Raw genomic sequence first — 12,824 nt, 5'->3', positions numbered from 1 at the left:
GATGCCTTACAGTACCAGAGGCCCGGGTTCGTTCCTGACCATGTGTGCTGTCTGTATGGAGTTTGTACGTTCTCCGAGTGACTGCGTGGGTTTTCTCCGGGTGTTCCTGTTTCCTCCCACACTCCAAAGACATTTAGGTGTGTAGGTTAATTGGCTTCAGAAAAATTATAAATTGTCTCTAGCGTGTGTGCAAGATAAGTGTTGGTCTACGGGGATCGCTGTTTGGCAAGGACTTGATGGACCGAAGGGCCTGTTTGTGTCAAATATTTTGTCAGGAGGTACAAAGGTTTCAAAGGTTTCCAAGGTCTTTTATTGTCACGTGTACCAATTAAGGTACAGTGATATTCGAATTACCATACAGCCATACAAAAAAACCAACAAGACGCACAACTACATAAAAGTTAACATAAACATCCACCACGGGATTCCCCACATTGCTCACTGTGATGGAAGGCAATAAAGTTTAATCTTCTTCTTCATCCGTCAGGGCAATCAAAGCTCCCGCAGCTGGCGATCGAAGCTCCCGCAATCAGGGTGGTCGAACCTCCTGCAGCTGGAGATACCGAAGTTGGTCTCTAACCAGGGACCTCGAGCTCCACCATGTTAAAGTCCGCAGGCTCCCATGGAAGGAGCCCCGATGTTAATCCCTGGCAAAGGGATCGCCAGCTCCGCGATGTTAAAGTTCTGCAGGTGGTTGGAGCTCCCGAAATCGGTCTCTAGCAAAGGCCGCCAACTCCTCAATGTTAGAGCACAGTGCGGACGGAGATATGATATGGACAAAAATTGCATCTCCATCGAAGTAAGAGATTAAAAAAAAGTTTCCTACAACCTCCCCCACCCCACCACCCCCCACATAAAACAAGCTAAAGAACACTAAAACATACATGAACCACATACTATGAAACAACAAAGAAGTTGGTGAGACAGCCATTGCTGGCGCCACCCAGTGGAGAGCTATACTAATAAGCCCAAAAGGGCCTGTCTGACTTAGGCAATTTTTTTTTAGGTGACAGCCGGCGACTGTCACAGTCGTAGCAGGTTGCCGAAAAAGTGGCGACTGGACCCCCCCCCCCCCCACGCCAATGTCTATGACAAGCTAAGCCAACCTACCACCTAGTCAACGTCAAGCTGCGGCTAGCTACCGACAACCGGCGACCCATTAGGACGTTTACCTACGACCACACCTACGACAACCTATGACCACACAGGCAACAACCTACGACAACCAAAGTCAACCTACGTCCACCCGCGACAAGCTACGACAAGCAACGATCCTGTCGGCGACAACTGAAGACAATTCAGTCGCCGGTACCTGTCGCCGATTGACATAGGTAGCCGTCAATGGAATTCACCGGTCAGCACCTGGTGACATCCAAAGTCACCTGGCGACAACATGCGTCATCCTGGTGACAACCTACGACAGCACCTACGACAGGGGAACACAACACTACGCCAAGCCCACATTCGCCAAAAAGTTTTGAACATTTCAAAATCCAGCGGCGATCAGAAAAAGGTTACGACTCTTTAGGCGACTTGAGGAGACTACTCACGACCAAACAGGTGTCACCCCTCGATCATGTCGCCAAAAAAATTGCCTATGTGGGACAGGGGCTTACCAGTAGAACAAAGGAATTCTTAGAAAGCCCACCATGTCTTGATTGTGACTTCCCTCCAAAGTCTGTCATAGATTGATTGCTTCTCTTAGTTATCCACTAGCTGGATAAAATCCCCATCTGTGTGACCAGTGTTGGCAACATGAAATCCTTCTGATGTTTTGTTCTGGGTTATTGCAATCAGTTCTAAAGCTCAGTCGACTGAAAGCAGATGGTTGGCCCGTACCTCTTCTATAAACTGGTTTTTGATTTCTTCGACCAGTCATGAATATGTTAATCCTTATTGCCATTCTCCAATCCTAATTGCATCACCATCAAACATTTTTTTGTTGTGAATTTATGATTCATGGCATTTTTGATCTTAGTAAATCAGAAATATTTTGTCATTCACATTCTTTGATCCTTTCGCTGCCTTTCTAAAAACTAGCCTTCCTGGATGCATCATAAATCACACGTTCTGTGGGCTATTTTTGACTCATTCACCTCAGTCAAGGTTGTGTTACACTAAAAAAATTCTAATAGAATTGTAATCAATACCAATTTTGCTTTTGAACCATTTTGATTACAAATATGATCATTCACTCTGTGATTTCAAACCACTGATACCCCTTGGCTAAGCAAAGCCTTCAAAATTTCTCAGCCACGTGTACAAGGTGTTGGTGAGGCCGCGTTTTAGCGTATTGTGTTCCTGTCACCCTGCTATAGAAAGGATGTCGTTAAGCTGGAAAGCGTGCTGAGATGATTTACAAGGATGCTGCCAGGACTTGAAAGCCAGAGCTATAGAGAGAGGTTGGGCAGGATAGGACTTTAATTCTTGGATCACAAAAAACTGTAGGGTGGCCTTATCGAGGTGTGGGGGAATAGATAGTGAATGTGCACGGTCTTATACCCAGAGTAGGGGAACCAAGAACCAGCGGACATAGATTTAACGTAGGCGGGGAATGATTGAATAGGAACCTAAAGGGCAAACTTTTAATCAGAGTGTGGTGGGTATATGGAATGAGCTGCCAGAGAAGGTAGTTGAGGCAGGTGCTGCAACAGCATTTAAAATATATTTGTACAGGTACATGGATAGGATAGGTTTAGAGGGATATGGGGTGGATGTGGGCAGGAGGGAGTAGTGTAGATGGGGCATTGTGGTTGGCATGGGGAAGTTGGCCCATTGGGCCTATATCTGTGCTATATGACTCAACGACCCGATGTTTCATATCTGAAGCTCTTCTGATTCATGCTCCTTCTGCATTCCAATTGTTCTGCCATTAGGCGCAGTGTCTTTGGAGTTTGCTAAGATCCCAAAATCTGAAGTTCACCATCTTTTCTTCCCAGTTTTCCTTCCTCCATGGGATTATTCTTCCATAACTAATCCAGCCATCCAACCGTGCAAGAAACCCTGTGTAGTTCTGGCTTCTCAACGTCTTGCATGTTAATCTCCCCAATTGCTACTTGTCCAAATGTCCTTTAAATGCTGCTATAGTATCTGCCACAACTATCTCCTTTACTTTAGACGTGAGAGATGCAGTGGAAACAGTCCCTTCAGCCCACCGAGTCGGCACCAGCCAGCGATCACCGCATATACTACCACTATCCCACACGCATGGGAAAGTTTACAATTTTACCAAAGCCAATTAAGGGCCACTTTCCCGAGTTATTCACCAATTCTCCTGAGTTATTCACGAATTCACCCGACTCGCAGAATGTTCGTAATGAGTCCGTAGGAGGCCGTAGAAGTCAGTGGATATATCTTGGCGGCTCGTTATGCCAGCCGTAGGTATTCGGGGCATCAGGTAAGTCGGGACGTTTTTTCAGCATGATGAAAAATGTCCACGAGTAACAAAATAGCCCCAAGTGCCTACGGCTGGCATAACGAGCCGCTACGATATATCCACGGACTCCTACAGCCTCCTACGGACTCGTTACGAACATTTTCGAGTTTGAAAACTCGGGAGAATTCGTGAAAAACTCGGGAAAGTGGGACAGGCCCTTTAACCTACAAACCTGTAAGTCTTTGGAGTGTGGGAGGAAACTGTAGCACCTGGAGAAAACCCACGCGGTCACAGGAAGAACATTCAAACCATACAGACAGCACCCGCAATCAAGATCGAACCTGGGTCTCTGGCGCTGTAAGGCAGTATCTCCACTGTTGTGTTTGAGGGCTAAATAACTCACAAACTACACTTGGTGTCCAGTACCCAAAGTGTATTTATTACAAGCCAAACATGGCTTGTAATAACCTTCATTTACAAGGAGGGAAAAGTGTTGTGTCCTGGAGCCACCACTAGAGGGCTCTGTATCGATTATTGATTGATTATACCTTTAATAATCCTTTACAGGAAATTACAGTGCCACGACAGCTTCAAGACAGACATAACACCACACATTTCCTCAAATGGCTTCCATACTTAACAAGTTAAAATACAAGTTAAAATACAAGTTAAAATACAAGTTAAAATACAATTAATTAAAAAAAAGTGCAGTTATTTATGCGCATTATATACCTGTATCGAAATGCAGGTTTCCTCAGGGAGAGTCCCTGGGGGATCTGCAGGGTTTTAGCAGCAGCCATGTTTGGCTTGTAATAAATACACTTCGGGTTCTGGACACCAAGTGTAGTTTGTGAGTTATTTAGCCCTCGAACACAACATCTACCGCTGCGCTATTGTGCTGCCCCACCTCCTCTGGCAGCTCTTTCCATATATTCACCACCCTCCCAGTGAAAATGTTGCACCTGAGGATTGTACTAAAATCTTGACCTTCGCACCTTTAACGTATGTCCTCGTATTTTTGATTCCCATACCCGGGGTAAAATTCTCTGTGCATTCACATTATCTATTCCCCTCATGATTTTATACTCCTCTATAAGACATCCCCTCAGCCTTGTGCACTCCAAGAAATAAAGTCCTAGTCTGTCCAACCTCTCCTTATAACTCAGCTCCACAAGTCCTGACAACATCCTTGTAAAATCGCCTCTACTCTCTTTCAAGCTTAATGCCATCTTTCCTACAGCAGGCTGACCAAAACTGAACACAGTACTCCATGTGTGGCCTCACCAATGTCTTGTACAACTGTCACACAACCTTCCAGCTTCTATACTCAGTATCCTGACTGCTGAAACCCTATGTACCAATAGTCTACTTGACCACCCTATCTACTGTACCAGGGATGCCAATGTCAGAGAACTATTTATCTATACGCCTGGATCTCACCGCCTTACAACATTCCCAAGGCTCCGATCATTCACTGTGAAGGTCCAATCCTGGTATGACTTTCCATCTCACACTTATCTGTATCAAACTCCATTAGCCATTCCTTGGCCCACTTGCCCAGCTGAACAAGAGCCTGCTGTAATTTTTGAGGCTCCTGTTATTTCTAAATTTCCTGAACTCTCCCGCTTGCCAAATCACGCTATTGTTTTTCTGTTTTGTTTCAGGCCCAGATTGACTTTGATGGATTAGATGGCTCAAAAATATCAAAGTACTTTGAACTCGCATTTGGATAAACCACTTTGTGCAGAAGAACAGAAGGAGGAATAGCTAAAGGCCGTGCGGTCAGGAGAAATATAATACAGCTTAAACTGGGGATATTAAGGCAGACAAGCATTTCCGCAGATAAACAAGAAAAATTTACTGGAAGAGATTCAAAGGAGATTGGAAGCAGATCAATTCATTACCAAAAGTTGAAAGGCCAAAATATTCAGCTCAGGGGAGATTACATGAAATTGAGAAAGTGAAATGAAATACCAACAAAATATAAAGTTAAAGAAGGGAAAATAAACTAAAAGCAGCTGGAGGAATCAGTGAAAATAGATTAGCATCTAGACCTTCATTTTATTAATTGAAATAAGATTGTGGGGTGATGATGAGTTTCATTAACAGCAAGAACTGCAGATTGGTTATTATGTGGTCGGCTCACAGAATTAATTCTCGTCAATGCTTCTTAAACTAATTGCTTGTGACACAACTTCTAAACTTCAAAAGAACTTGAACTAGTAAGCCATTTTTGTTTCACACACAAGCCATGCTTCTGTCAATTTAATACTCTGATTTATGCAAGTACATTCACCTGATTACTGGAAAAGTCCATGTCAATCAAAAGCTTGTCAGGCTCTTTCCAAGGTTGAAATAAAAAGGAACTGCAGATGCTAGTTTGTACCAAAGATAGATACAAATGGCTAGAGTAACTCAGTGGGCCAGGAAGCATCTCTGGAGAAAATGAGTAGGTGAAGTTGCAGTTTACCTATTAATTTTCTCCAGTGGTGCTGACTGACCCACGGAGTTACTCCAGCATTTTATGTCTATCCTACCTAGGATTATGTGTATCCAAATGCATCTCATGTTCAGGGAATCAGCTTGAATAGATGACTACAGAGACAAGCAATTGCAGATGCTGGGATCTGGAGCAAAACACAAAGTGTTGGAGAAATACAGAGAGTCAGGCAGCATCTGTGGAGAGAATGGGTAGGTGATGTTTTATGTCAGAACCCTTTCTTCCCTGAACATAATCTAATTAACAGTTAATTCTTATTGTACTACTGGTATGACTATTATGTCAACATGTTAAGAATTGGTTCATTTCTTGTTACAATTTCACCCATCAGCAATGATGACAATTTCTCCCCTACTGTTTATTTTTATATTTGCTATCCTTGCATCTCTAATCTTTCAAATACCACATATATCGCATATGATCCAATCTTTTCCTGATTTTAAAACTGGCTTTTATTTTATCTGCGCTAATTGTTTGGTGTAGACTTGAACTTGGTGTGGGGTCAGGGATGACACAAGGTTCAGCAGACACCACACCGACACTTACAGTAGGGCAAGGCCACGAGTAGTAGCTCTACTCAATAACCAAATATCTATAACCAAATGTTTAATGTTTTATGTGTCATTCCTAACTGTCACTGTATGTCATGTTGTCACTTGCGGGCGGAGCACCAAGGCTAATTCCTTGGATGTGAATACTTGGCCAATAAACTTATTCATTCATTCAAATGTCATGACTGGGAGGAAAGTGAGAAAGCATTTAGTAGATATGTTACAAAACTTACCTTCAGCGGTGCTGCAGTTCTGCCACTGGCCGTGTGCACGACTTTGGTGCCTTTGAGAGGGGGGCGGGTTTAAAATGCCATTTTCTCCAGCCTGTTGAAATCGATCTTTGTCAGGCTGTTTAGCTGCTGCAGAGAAATCGCTCCGACATTCGTTTTATCACATTTTAAAAAGAGCGCTGGATAATTTAATAGCAGGAGTAAAATAAAAATTGTCTTCTAAAGCCGTCAACGCCGACAATGGGACGGATCTCACGTACGGGACAAAGCAAGGTAAGCCGTTTATTTTTACATATAAACGTGCTTCTTAGGATGCCTTTAATCAAAATTTCACATTGCGAAAAGGTGATTTAGGCCCCATACGAACCGGCAGTATTTTTCCTGCCGATGTGGGGTTTAAATTCACCGCAAATGCAACGTTCCAATCGATCGCGTTCCACAAAATCCCACTCGCAAGATGATTAAAATGACCATTAATTTACGGCAATTAAACACAAAATTCCTTCCATTTGGCCTATAAATTCATGACTGAGATTTAAAAATCATGTTATATTGTGAATTATTGTGTGAATGTTATTTGGACACTTTGGCTATTTAAAAATGTTAACCTTTTCTTAAGAAATGGATAGATGTTTAGATCTAGTAATTAAATTTTGTAATTAGCTACAATTAGGTAACTAACTAATTCTATGCTTTATTTTCAGGTCATCCAAGGAGGATTGTTTCATATTTGTTTCAGAATGCTTCAATGTATAATAACTGAAAATGTCATTCAGTTCTCTTAATTTTTAAGAAAGTTATGGGCTTTTGACTGTCCTTGATCACAGCTTTTGAGTTAAGTCAATGGAAAAGCAATAGGGAACAAGATGCTAATTTCTGAGTGTGAAAATGGTATGGCCATAACTTTTTTAATACTGAAGATATGAAAGTGAATTAGGTGTCAAATTAAACTTATTTTTATGCTTTATCTGATGGGATAAATTGCAGACGATTTTTTAAATCTCAACATTTTGTAACATTGCTACATTTAGCTTGAAGATAGACACAAAACGCTGGAGTAACTCAGTGGGACAGGCAGCATTTCTGGAGAGAAGGAATTGGTGATATTTCGGGTCGAGACCCGTCTTCTAGCTCAATGGGTTTACTACAGTGATGTCTAATGTGGATCCCAACCTGAGAACAGGCAAGAACATTGCATTAGCGTATGGTAACATATTGCTTGAGTTGCTGGACTGCATTCAGTAGATTGGGTTCAACGCTTGAATGCTACCAACTCATCAGGAGAATTTAAAAACATGTAATTAAATAAATATGGATTTCACAAGGGAGCCTGCAGGAAGAATAATTGCAAGGGCTGCAAAAATACATCTGCTTTACCAATTACTTTTAGGAAAGGAAGTGCACCACAGTTGCCTGGTCTGATCTATGTGTGAATCCAGGCCCTGCTTGTCTCAGTTTATCGGCATTGGAGAACGACAATAAATGCGAACAGTGCCAGTGAAACCTAACTCCTGTGAATGAATTAACGAATTAATAAACTGTGGACTTTGTTTGTAACATTGTTCAGAAAATAATATCATTAAGTTTCAAGTAGTAAAATGACTATTTCATTTTTTAAATAGGCAAAACACAATATAAAAGGACAAAGACCTGGCATAACCAAATCAGATATCATTACAGTTATCCCCCCTTTTCTGCCTTGGACCAAGTGGGCGGCCATGGTGGCGCAGCGGTAGAGTTGCTGCCTTACAGCGCTTGCGGCGCCAGAGACCCGGGTTCAATGCTGTCTGTATAGAGTTTGTACGTTCTCCCTGTGACCGCGTGCGTTTTCTCCGAGATCTTCGGTTTCCTCCCACACTCCAAAGACATACAGGTTTGTAGGTTAATTGGCTTGGCGTATGTGTAAATTGTCCCAAGTGTATGTAGGATAGTGTAGATGTGTGGGGATCGCTGGTCGGTGCAGACTTGGTGGGCGAAGAGCCTGTTTCCACGCTGTATCTGCAAACTAAACTAAAAAGTGGCAATTTGTGACAATTTCGCTGAACACTTACACTTGATCCTTCAAGGCCTACTAGTTCACCCAGTTGCTAACCTTTTTAACTTCTCTTCCCATTCCCTTACCAACCTTTCTGCCACAAGCAAACTGGAGGGAACTGTATGTGAATACTTGGCCAATAAACTTACTTACTTACTTACTTACTTGGCATCAGGGGATTCATATAAGAGTCTCCTAAAGCTTTTTGGTTGCCCACAACACCATCAGCAAGATTGACTGAGAGACCTGTGAGGCCATTGTCAAGATATATGGAGATTATGTGATGGACTGCCCCAGTACACCAGATGCGTGGAAGAGAGTGGCGCTGGGGTTTGACAAAAGAAGGAACTTTAAACACACATGTGGGGCAGTGGATGACAAGCATGTGGCCATCTGTTGTCCACCCAAGGGAGGGTCAAAATACTTTAATTACAAGAAATTTCATTCGATTGTACTGTTAGCTGTGATGGATTCAAACTACAACTTCCTGTATGTCGATGTGGGCACCTGGAAGTGTCGCTGATGGCAGGATCCCGAGAGAGACCTCCCTTGGGCAGACACTGGATGATGGAACAGCAGGCATGCCTGATCCCGAACCTCTGCCAGGAGAAGACAACCCGGACATTTCTTACTCAATGGTTGGTGATGATGCCTTTGCACTAAGGCCCTGGTTGATGAAGCCATACCCACACAGGCATTTGACAAGGGTCCAGAGGATCTTTAATTACAGGCTGTCTAGGGCCAGGAGGGTTGTTGAAAATGCATTCGGCATCCTCGCAAGCAGATTCCAATGCTTGCTCACAACTATAGAGCAGGAGCCCAAGAATGTTGAGACTATTGTGTACGCAGCATGTGTTCTGCACAACCTTATCCGTATCAGAGGTGCAGCTGCAGGATCAGCAACAGCCATGCAGGAGGGTGACTTGGTGGACAATCGTACAGGGAGCATAACACCAGGTGCGTGGAGGAGTGGTGTATACGATGCAACTTTGGTGTCACTGCAGCATTTTCCAGGTAACACGGGGACGGAAAAGAGCAGAGATGGTTCTGCTCATACTACAACTCAATACTGGGCAGTGTGCCGTGGCAGAACAAAGTTATTTGAGGAACAGCAGCCAACAGGTCCACCACTGCATGAGGAGAGCCCACATGCAGACAAGATCCGTTATTTTTATGTACAATTGAAATCCTGTTGACTTTGTTTGATTTCAGGTTAAGTGTGAATTTTTATTTTCATTTTAGTGGAAATTGTCTCTTCATAAAGCAGTGATTATCATGCATCTGTTTGTCTGATTAGTGTAGGTAGATCTCTAAACATAGCCCTTGAGTGCATTGCATTGTCTGTTTTATTGTTAGAATCTAGGCGAGTGTTTCATTTCTCAGCTTAATAAGAAGAATTACAGGAAAAAGTTATTTGTGTTTTATTTGTTAATTGACATGTATGAGAAGCCCTATTACAGATCACAGTGATGCTTGCTGTAGTGCTCCATTTATCAAGATGTGTAAAAAATGTTTTTTTTTTATTTAACGAGATGAATAAAGACTTTGTTTCGTATTCAGAGTGCTGCTTGTCTTATTTTCTGATCTATTGAGAGGTTAAATTATTTTACATTTAAAATGCACAGCATATGAGGCACCTGAGTCATTTCTCACTTAAAAATGATTGTGAGAAATAAGATGTGAATAGATTGTATTCCTTCCTCAATTTGGAGTGAGCTTCAGTTCTCTTAATATATGATGAAAGAAATATTACATTCAAGTCATGAGACGTTGGAATGATAATAAAATGAAGACTTGCAGACATCAATTATAGTTTGAGCACGTATAACTCTCTTTTATTGTGCACTAATGTAAAGAAATTGTGATAATCAAACGGATTCTTAAAAAGGTGTTCAACACCATCACCCATTACTCATGTTGACTTTACCTTTTTTTTTTCACTCGCCTTTTTTTCTCTGTCCAGCTGCCGAGCAACGAGTACCCATGATTATCGACGAGTGCCACGACTACCCTCACGAGCTACTATGGTCTAACTACGAGTAAAAAGTAACAAATTATTTCATCACGAGTATTTTTTTACTCATGGACATTTTTTACAGGGATGAAAAAAAGTCAGGAGTTACCACGTTTCCCGAGTACCTCCCGTTAGCAAAGTGAAATATCAGTTCAACCAGCAGGCATTTCTCACCCCAGACACTTCCTCTTCTCCCCTCTTCCATCAGGCAAGTATAGAAGTGTGAAAACACACACGTACCACCAGATTCAGGGACAATTCTTCCCAGTTGTTATCAGGAAAACTGAACCATCCTATCACCAACTAGAGCAATCCAAGGCTACGATCTACCTCATTGGTGGCCCTCGGACTATCTTCTATCAGACTTAACTGGACTTTATCTTGCACTATACATTATTCCCTTCAGCATGATTGTCATTATGTATGCTCTTTCCGTTGACTGGACAGCACAAAGTAAAAGCTTTTCACTGTACCTTGGTACATGTGACAATAAACTAAACTAACTAATTCTCAAACAAAAATGTTTCTCCCCATTCTGATCTGCAAAATATGTCTGATAGGCTGCAGATGCAATCCAGTGCATTTCCAGAATTTAAATTCAGAGACAAAAGTCAACAATTAAGTGAAGAAGTACTCAAAGAAAATGATTAAAACACTCTCGTATATTAATGTAAATGTCAACAATCTCTGAGAGTAGGACCTTTAACAATATTTAACAGGGAGGACAGATTAAATAATTCACTTCTATTTTACTTCGGAGTCACGTGAGTGACTACGTGATGAACCCGTCCAGCACGCATGTGCGACATGAGCGTTCACGCAGTGCAACAGCGACGAACGGGAGTACAGGCGCTCCCGCTACAAGCTTGAAAGAACGGACCGTTAGGTAAGTACTTACCCACAGGTTCGAATTCACAACTTTGCTCCTCTTTGTGCACCAAGGGAAACTGGAGCAAAGCAGCACAGAGGGAAAACCGCACCCGTTCGAATCCAGGGAAGGAGCGATTCCGTCAGTGGAGGGGGAGAGAGGCGGCACCTGGACCGCACACGCTACGGTCCACAGTCACGGGTACCGAGCCGAAGCCCAGTCCGCTAAGAGCTGTCTGACCAACAGCAGCGGACTGGAGGAAAATCAAGATACAAACCGGCCGGTAATCCCTGCATACCCCAACAAGGAGACTCGCCACCCGAGAACGGCAGAGGCAGCCGCATGAGCAAAGTTGGCGACCAAACCTCGAGCTGGAGACAGACACGGAAGATGGAACCGGCACTTCAAACTACCGCCCGAGAACGAGTAAGTGTCTGTTTCCAAGCCTTTGAGAAAGGTCATGGAGTAAAAAACTCCAGCGAGACTTGCCTTGGGAGCTGGGGAAAGCTCGCCAAGGGAGCACAAACACTCCCGCTCCAGTGCACGAATAGCACTGACCATTGCATCTCCCTCATCAGAGTGGATCATTGGCGACCAGGGCTGGGCTGGTCAAGAAGAGCTGGCGGAACAACATCGGGAGTATGTTTGAGGTACAGGACCAGGAAGAGCTGCTGGGTGTGAGATACCGCTACGTGGCTACACCACGAGCGAGATGGCTGTTACAGCCTAATCTGGCGGCCAGCTTACTACCTGTTTAAAAAAATAAATTAAAAAAAAACCTCTCCAAGACAGGTGTTGGACTTTATCACACCTCCCCAAAATTGCATTTGCTCAAAGTGCCTACCATTATTGGGGGTACATTGAGCAGGGCATTTAAAAACCCAAAAATCTTAATTTGGAATATTGATACCCCTGACGTCGGCTATCATTTCGCATGCTCATTCCAGAGGGGCAGGGTAGTATGGCAAAACACCTGACCCTACTGTTCAACACAGTATGCGATCCGCAACCTCTGGAAGGAAGTCATAAACCTGCCCTCAACCTAAAAAATTCACAGGACTGTGAGAACGCCGACCTCAGAACCACAGATCCTGCTATCTGGCAAAGTTACCAAATCAAGCCTAAAAAATGGACGAAGTATCCAAGATATTCGGCCTCATGAGGGCAGGACCTGGAATGAGTAAACCACACAAAATCAGACAGCAGTACCTCCATGCATCCACCAGTAGGCGTCTACTTCATGGTACTGG

This window comes from Amblyraja radiata, chromosome 15 (genome assembly GCF_010909765.2).
Source record: "Amblyraja radiata isolate CabotCenter1 chromosome 15, sAmbRad1.1.pri, whole genome shotgun sequence".
Lineage (NCBI taxonomy): Eukaryota > Metazoa > Chordata > Chondrichthyes > Rajiformes > Rajidae > Amblyraja > Amblyraja radiata.
The sequence above is the reverse complement of the archived record's forward strand: the minus strand, read 5'-3'. Positions refer to the sequence as shown.